The following is a 9,628-nucleotide window of genomic DNA, read 5'->3' as shown; positions in this document are numbered from 1 at the left end:
TGGACTGCAGTCTGCCTGGCTCCTCTGTCCATGGAATTCTCCAGGCAAGAATACTGGAGTGGGTAGCTATTTCTTTCTCCAGGGGATCTTCCCAACCCACGGATCAAACCAAGGTCTCCTCCATTGCAAGTAGATTCTTTACCATCTGAGCCACCAAGGAAGCCTATACCTCTCTTTCACTAAACACCATAATTTAATTCTCTATGTTTTCTCAATAAAAACTCTCCCCAAAGCATGCCTTTCCTTAGTATCCTTCTCTGTGGCTACTAGAAACTCCACGTTCTATCAACACAGATGCATGGGGTACAGTGGAAAGAGGCTGAACATTAGGATCTGATAAGTGAAAGCTGAAGTTTCTCACCTGTGGCTCCCTTGCAGTACCGCCAAGCTTGTGCAAATTGCTTTATTTCTTGGTTGTTCTGTGTCTGTGAAGTCTTATGCAGTGTACAGATCAAGAATAATTAAAATAGTCCAGTCCACTAAGCATTTACTAGTAGTAGTAGTGAAGTTGCTCAGTTGTGTCCGACTCTTTGCAACCCCATGGACTGTAGCCCACCAGGCTCCTCCCTCCATGGGATTCTCCAAGAAAGAATACTGGAGTGGGTTGCCATTTCCTTCTCCAGGGGATCTTCCCGACCCAGGGATCAAACCCAGGTCTCCCACATCCCAGGCAGATGCTTTAACCTCTGAGCCACCAGGGAAGCCCAAGCATGTACTATTTCCCCTCTAATCTGCAGGCACTGGAGAAGGAGAAGCATTTTTTTAATGTGATTTAGCTCAGAAGATATGAGCTTACATGTTGAGGGGATACACTTCAGGAAGTCCTATGGTCAAGCCCCATGTCATGGCTTTTTGTTTTCTTTCTACTCAGAGCATCCTAGTGGGAATTAGGGATTCTTACACGGGAGCTATTTAATAGTAACACACCATGACTACACAGCAATTACTGGCTTGTGGCAGGTGCTTCACAAATAGTCTATGCTTAAGAAATTAAGAAAACACCCAGGGACTTCGCTAGTGGTCCAGTGGTTAAGAATCCACCTGCCAATGCAGAAGACATGGGTTTGATCCCTGGGAAGATTCCACAGGATGCGAGGCAGCTAAGCCTGTGGGCCACAGCTGTTAAAGCCCATACACCTTAAGACCATGCTCCACAACAAGAGAAGCCGCTGCAATGAGAATCCCATGCACCACAATGAAGAGTAGCCCCTACTGGCCACAACCAGAGAAAAGTCCACACGCAGCAACCAAGAGTCATTCATCACAGACACAAAAAAATGAATAAATAAATTAATTTTAAAAAATACTAAAGAGAAAACACCCATGTGAACTTGGCTTATCTGAGCTTCTGCAGAACAAGAGTTTTGGAAAACAGCATTAAATTGTCATGGGCCAATTGTTCTCACAATTTCGTAAAATAATGCTTTCCATATTAGCCTGAGCTAGTAAAAATAGTCTCCTGATGAAAAATGTATGTGATTAATAAAAGATGAGCATTTTTAATTCAGTTCTTGCTCTTCTCAATCCTAATTACAATTATTTTTTGTATTCACGCAAAGATTTTTATTTTCAGAAAAGTAATCATGGTTTAGTCAATTCAACAATGTTGAACAGTGATGCTGATTTTTTTTTCCAGTTTTGGTTTGCAAAGCATTTCATTAAAATGCCTTTGCTCCAGCTTTCACCCAGTGAATTGAACCCACAAAAACAATAAATAGGCTACCTCCTCATCACCTGTTTCAAAAAGTGTCCTTGCATATCATTTTTTCCCCTGAAAAATATCAGCATTTCCTCATTGATAGTAAGGAAAGTCAGGATGATGGTGAACTCAAAAAGTACCCTAGGATCAAAACCACAGAAGATTTTTGTGTCATCTTTGATAACATAATTTACACTGAAAATGTAAGACAAAAGCATTAACGTGCACAGAATAAATCGGGTTTAATAAAATGCCTCCTGAATCATTATTTGATCATTTTTTAACATTGCAACTGCTTAGCCAGATACAATGGTAGCTTTTATTTGCCATAAAGTACTGTACCCATGTCATGTAATTCACCCATTTCAAGTGTAAAATTCACTCATTTTATAAAGATATTCACGGAGTTTCACAACCATATTTTCATTAAGCCAAAAAGAAAGCCATTCCTATTATGTATGACTCAGGAAACTCAAACAGGAGCTCTGTATCAACCTAGAGGGGTGGGATGGGGAGGGAGATGAAAGGGAGGTTCAAAAGGGAGAGGATATATGTATGTCTATAGCTGATTTATGTTGAGGTTTGACAGAAAACAACAAAATTCTGCAAAGCAATTATCCTTCAATAAAAAAATAAATTAATTTTTAAAAAGTCAACCCCCATCACCCTCAACTCCACAAGCTTCTAGGCAATCTTTAAGGTACATTTTGACTATAGATTTTCCTATTCTAGACAGCTTACACAAAGGAAATCATACAATATGTGAATATCTGTGAATAGCTTATTTCACTTGACATAATATTTTTGTTTCATTCATGATGTAGCACATACTTCATTCCTTTTAATGGCTGAATATTATTCCATGGTATTTTCATGATCTACTCATCACTGGTGGATATTAGAGTTGTTTCCATTTTTTGGCTATTATTAATAATACTGTTGGTGTTGATGATGGACGGGGAAACCTGGCATGCTGCCATCCATGGGGTTGCAAAGAGTCAGACACAACTGGGTGACTGAACTGAACTGAATAATACTGTTATAAGCATTAATGCCCAAGTCTTTGTGTGGATGCATGTCTTCATTTCTCTTCTGGGTACATGCTAGGTGTTAGGGAAATTAAATAAATAGTCTTGTTTAGGCTTCAGAGGCAAAGCAGAGCAGGCCTCTGACCTTGCTTGTAAGCTGCCTGGACACTGCCCTGACTGTGAGGATACCGAGCGCCTGCTGTGAGGGCAAGATTTGTGGCACCATAGGTAACTTAAGGGACAAATCTTGAAATTGTTGAGCCCCTGAAGAGGCACTGGCCAACCAAGTCCCAGGCTTAACAACAGTCCAAATTTTACATGACAAAACAAGCAGCATTAACATGAAACCAGGGCTGCAATTTGCTCACAGATTGATGATGATATCAGTTTGAGTCCTGGGATTACAAGCAGAACCTGAACTGCAATCTTTGAAGTCTCACCTACAGATTGGATGCCCTGCCTGGGACCTTTTCCCAGCTGGGACTCCAGATGTGCTCAGACATGGGACTTCCCAGCACTATCTGAGTCTGGATGTCGGTCAAAACCTAGTTTGGTGACGTGTTCTCTGCTGTTTCTATTTCTACTTTCTTTTAAAATTAGTATATTGAAAATAAGCTATATAATTCTCTAATAAATATCAGTATCATTTATTTGTATAGAGTGAGTGACTTAATTGTTAACAAATCCTTTGAACCTGAGACGAAAGTGAAAACCTACAGCAAAACGCTAGTTATAACACGATACTTACTATTTTGCAGAATTGCCAAGCTGTTTTCCGAAGCAGCTGTACCACTTTGCATTCCTGTCAGTGGTGAACCAGCGTTGAAATTTTACCAATTGCTCATCAATATGTGCTATTATCAGTCTTCTATTCCATTTTTCTGTAAACTGACCCCTTGCTTTTATTCTGCTGTTTTGTATTAAGTCTTGAAATTGAGAGATGTGAATCCTCCCTCCAATTGTTTTCCTGTTTTCGAGATTGGCTATTCTGGGTTCCTTGTGTTTCCATCTGAATCTTACAATCAGTTTGTCATTTTCCACCGAGAAGTCAGCTTAATTTTTTACAAGGGTTCTGTTTAAATTTAGATCAAATTGGGAGTATTATCATCTTAATAGTATAAGTCTTTTGATCCAGAAAGGTGGGATATCTTTCTATTCATTTAAATCATCCTTCATTTCTTTCAACCATTTTTAGTTTTGTGTTTAAGTTTGCACCTCTTGTTAAAATATATTTGTACTCTATTTTTTTACTGCCATTTTAGTTTTTTTATTTGGTAATTTTATTCTCAGTTTATTCATTGCTACTGTCTAGAAATACAGCTAATTTGGAAACTTGCTGAATTAATTTACTATTTCTAATAGCTTTAATGTGAATTTCCTAGGATTTTCTGTGTATAATATTACAACACCTACATTAGGTATAGTTTTACTTTTTCCGTTCCAATGTTGATGTCTTGTGTTTTATTTTCTTGACTATATGCCCAAGCTAGAAAATTAATTTCTTTCAACACTGTTATATAGCTTTCAGAGTACAAGTTTTGTACTTCTTTTGTTACATTTTTCTTAAGTATTTTTTTTTCTTACGAAGCTTGTGTAGATTGAATTGTTTGCTTGATTTAATTTGTATTATTCATTCCTAGTGTATAGGAATACAACCAATTTTTTATATATTCATCTTATCTCCTGCAAGCCTGCTGCATTACTGAACTCTTTCATTAGTTCTAAAAGGTTTTTTAAAATGAATTTCTAAGCAGTTTATCAATAGAAAATCATGCCATCTGCAAATAGCACAGTTTAACGCCTTCCTTTTAAATCTGGATACCTTACATTTTTATTTTCTTGCCTAATTGCCTTGGCTAAAACCTCCAGAACAGTGTTGAAAGGGAGTTGTAGGAGGGAACATCTGTGTCTTTCATGATTAAGAAGAAACATTCAGTACTGTTGAGTTTGATGTGAACTGTGGAATGTTTGTAGATGATATTTTCCGTTTCAAGGAAACTCTCTTACATCTTTATTTTGTTAAGCTTTTTATCATGATAGAGTATTAAATTTCACAAAGTATTTTCTGAGTCTATTGAGATAATCATGTGGTTACTGACCTTTATTCTGTTGGTAGAGTGTACTACATTAATTAGTTTCCAGATGTTAAAATGACTTCTATGGCTGAGATAAATCCCAATTGGCCATGGTACGTATTTTTTTCCATATGTCAATGGATTAGCTCACTAGTACTTCGTTGAGGATTTTTGCATCTATACTGATGAGATGTTGCCCTGTGGTTTTCTTTCCTGGTGTGGTGTTTGTAGGACTGTGGTATCGCGTAATACTGGGCCTCAAGAATAAACAGAGAAATGTTGCCTTCCTCTTTAAATTTTGGGAAAGACTTTGTGGAGAGTTAGTATTAATCCTTCTGAAATATTTGGAATTCACCAGCGAAGCTCTGTGTCTGGGCCTGGGCTTTACTTTCTGAGCAGGTTTTATTGTTTATTTTATCTGTCTGCACTGGGCCTTAGTTGCGGTGTGCAAATTTTCTCTAGTTGTGGCATGCAGACTTAGTTGCCCCATGGCACATGGGACCTTAGTTCTTCAACCACGGATGGAACCCACGTCCTCTGCATTGTAAAGCAGATTCTTAACCGCTGGGCCATAAAGGAAGTCCTGAAAGTGAAAGTGAAGTTGCTCAGTCATGTCCAACTCTTTGTGACCCCATGGACTGCAACCTAACAGGCTCCTCTGTCCATGGGATTTTCCAGGCAAGAGTACTGGAGTGGGGTGCCATTTCCTTCTCCAGAGGATCTTCCCAACCCAGGGATTGAACCTGGGTCTCCCACAATGTAGGCAGACGCTTTACCATCTGAGCCACCAGGGAAGTCCCTGAGAAGGTTTTAAATATATAATTCCAGCTGCACAATCTTTGCTCTCTCCTGATTTGCCTTCTCTTTTCAAGCTCTGTGTCCTGGGCTCATCCATTGCCTTTTCCCAGTGCAGAGTAAGAAGGAGATGGTTCTAAGGTTCTTTACCTCTGACTGTGTATGCTTGAATGACCCCATTTTCCTTTTTAACCTGGACACCTGACATTTTTATTTTCTTGCTTAATTGCCTTGGCTAAAGCCTTTCGTCCCTGAACCAACTGGCCTCCGAGACCTTTGACTATTATACACCGGACTCACTATGATGTGAAAAGATCAGTTTCCTTTTTCCCCCTTTTTAAAACTTTTTATTTTATATTGGAGTATAGCCGATTAACAGTGTTGTGAGAGTTGCGGGTGAACAGCAAAGGGACTGAGCTATATATATACATGTATCTATTCTCCCCCAAATTCCCCTCCCATCTAGGCTGCCACATAACAATAAGCAGAGTTCTCTGTGCCATACAGTAGGTCCTTCTTGGTTATCCATTTAAAATATAGCATGTGTCCATGTCTATCCCGAACTCCCTAACTATCCCTTCCCTCTTTCCTTCCCCACCCTACCCCTGGTTAAACGTAAGTTCATTCTCTAAGTCTGTGAGTCTGTTTCTGTTTTGTAACTAAGTTCATTTGTTTCATTTCTTTTTAGATTCTATATATACGGAATGTCATACACTACTTCTCTTTTTCCTTCTGACTTACTTTACTCAGATGTCAATCTGTAGGTCCATCCAAGTTGCTACAAAAGGCATTATTTCATTTCTTTTACTCAATTATGTGAAGAGACCAATTTCCATCTTGCTTACAGCAGTCTTAATTAAAATTTCTGTTACTTCACTGTTTTTACATTTGCAATCACCTAAACGTATAAAAACCAGCCTTCTTTCACATATATAGGAAAGCTATATGCCCAGTCCAACAGAATGAGAATGAGATGATAGGGTCACATCACTGACTCAATGGGCATGATTTTGAGCAAACTCCAGGAGACGGTGATGGACAGGGAAGTCTGGCGTGCTGCATGGGGTCGCAAAGAGTTGGACACGACTGAGTGAACAACAACAACAAAATAGACCTAGCAACTGAACTTAGTTCTGCAGGCGAAATCAGATCAGAAAGAATATTCTTGTATAAAATGGCTGGCCGTATAGGGTCAGGTGTGCATATGTGGGTAGAGGGGGTGCTAGTGGTAAAGAACTGCCTGCCAGTGCAGGAGACATAAGAGACGCGGATTCGATCCCTGGGTCGGGAAGATCCCCTGGAGGAGGGCCTGGCAACCCGCTCCAGTATTCCTGCCTGGAGAATCCCGACAGAGCAGTCTGGTGGGCTACAGTTCACAGGGCTGCAAAGAGTCCCAAACTTTTCCAAACTTAAGTCATCTGAAGCGACTTAACATGCATACAGAATGATCAGAACATGCAGTAATTTCAGGCTCCCATTTCTGCACGGCAACAATTACCTGGAGCTTGGTACAGCCCCCTTTCAGAAGGAGCATATATCTTTAGTTCAACACGGTGTCCACTGTTCCTACTTACAGATAATAATCCCATTTCCTTGCATTGTCTTCCCTGGGAAGTACTGGCATTTGATTTACTACGAGAAGGAGCTATTTCAGGTCAGCATCCTAATCTCTTTTCCTGCTTCGTCAGATAACTAAATCCCCACTGTCCTAGATGGGCTCTTCCTCACTGTGGGCCTGGGATGTCAGCGCACCACACAAGGCAAAGTCAAAGTGAAGGCCAGACAGAGTGCAGTGATAGACACAATGGGGACTTCCCTGCTGGTCCTGTGGCTAAGGCTCTGTGCTCCCAATGCAGAGGGGCCAGTGTTCAATCCCTGGCCCAGGAACTAGATCCCAGAAGCTGCAGCTAAAGATCCGGTGAGCTACAACTAAGACCTGGCACAGCCAAATAAATAGAGAAATATTTTTTAAAAGACAACAAGCTGTGTTTAGGTTCAGATGGTGTATCACTCTCATAGATGGAGAAAGGACCAACAGACACAGGAGGTAGCTCCCGACAAGCTTTACCTAAAAGGGCCCAGTGACCGCCACCCTGTTCCTGAGGACTTGGCTATAGACTGCTCCATTTTGAGGGAGGTAGAACAAAATGCCATGAAGGGTGGTCTCAGACCAGATCCTATGGGCCTCCCACCTGCTCATGCTCTAGGGGAATCATCGGGAGTCCTTCTAAACTCAGGGTAGTTGTGGTCAAGCTTTTCCTTATATGGCCTCTGTGGGTTAAGTTCATGGATATTCACAATGGTGGGTCTGTCCCCCCACAGTAGTCTCTGAGAATATGGTCAAAATATCCGTGAGTGTAGGGGGAAGGGTGGGGGAAGGGATGGTTGGTTTGGGATGGACATATACACACTGCTGTATTTAAATAACCAGTAAGGACCTACTCTATAGCTCTATTCAACATTATGTGGTAGCCTGGATAGGAGGGGAGTTGGGGGTAGAACAGATACATGTATATGTATGGCTGAGTTCCTTCATGGTTCACTTGAAACTATCACAACATTGTTAATCAGCTATATTTCAATAAAGTAAAAAGTTCTTAAAAATTCATGAGTGTCATATTAAGCTATTATAATGAAAAGACTCAAAATTGTTCTTTCATTTTTTCACTCTAGTAGAAAATTTAGGGAACTAAAACTGATTGTTGCCTTTCACTTTGGTGAATTGCCATTGTTTCACCAACTATGGTTGAAGAACTATTAATATTTGGCAGGCATATATACATTTTCTGAAATTATCTGATATTCGTGATGCCAAGGTTTGGTTTCTTAAGAGTTGAGTTAGGTTTTTGCAGAATTTTTCAAGGACCATGAATGGATTTTTTTTTCTCCTTCATACATACATTTATGGAAGCAGAGAACAAAGAACATTGACTTGCAATTTAGAGCCATTAGTGAAAGCTGTCAATTATTGAACTCTCCTTATTACCCAGACTAATCTTTAAAATCCAATCTCAACACTGTCTACCCAGTAATTCGGAGCTTTTGATTACAAGTCCTTGTACAACTTGTTCACCCACTGTTAATTCTTGCTGCCAAGAAGGTGCTGGGAATTTAAACTATCTGCAGAGAGGAATATTCCACATTTCTCTCTGGAAGTAAACAGAGATGTGGTCTTGGGAATTTGTCTCTTGCTATCTCCAAGACAGCAACGCTGGGATTCGGAGCAGCAACAACCACTGACAAGAACATGTTTTAAAAATAGTTTCCATCTCTTAGAGAAAGAGTGGCTTCCTTATTTTCACATGATCATGCCTCCCTCAAGTGAAAATCGCTTTAACTAAACGACTTGCTTAAATAAGAGTTCCCCAACATAAGTGCTTGATACTGGGCCAGATGGTTCTTTCCTGGGGGCTGTCCTCTACATTGTAAGATGCTGTCAGAATCCCTGGAGTCCACCCTCTACTCCAAGTCCTGCATGGTCACCAAAAATGTTTTTGAGTTACCAGCTTTTCCCAAGGAGACCAGCTTGTCAGCCTTTAGCTGAGAACCACTGATTTAGATGCTTAGTGGTATGCAAAGCCACCGATTCTTTTCCCCATTAAATAACAGTGTTGCTGAACCAAACTTGAGTCCACTTGCCCACATACAATGAAGCTGATCTACTGACATGGGGTTGTGGTGAAGGAAAGTGCAGCATGTATTACAGGTGCCAAGCAGAGTCCTGGGCAGCTAGTTCTCAAAAAGGCTGAACTCCCCAGTGGGTTTCAGCAAAGCACTTTTAACAGCCAGGTTGAGAACAGGGTTCACAAGCTATGTGATCAGTTTGTGTACCATTCTCTGATAAATTGATGTTGAGGTAAGGAAACGATGTCACACGGGTTAATATTATTAAACCTTAGGCTCCAGTAGGTCTAGGGGCTACGGTCCTCAAGTAGTTAACATCTTCCTTTGGATGAGGGTTCTAGCATCTGTAGAAAAACTCCGGAAACATGCATCAGATACTATTATCTAGGTACTTCAGAGAGGAGCTA

Source organism: Capra hircus, chromosome 17 (assembly GCF_001704415.2).
Source record: "Capra hircus breed San Clemente chromosome 17, ASM170441v1, whole genome shotgun sequence".
Taxonomy (NCBI): Eukaryota; Metazoa; Chordata; class Mammalia; order Artiodactyla; family Bovidae; genus Capra; species Capra hircus.
This window is presented reverse-complemented; position numbering follows the sequence as displayed.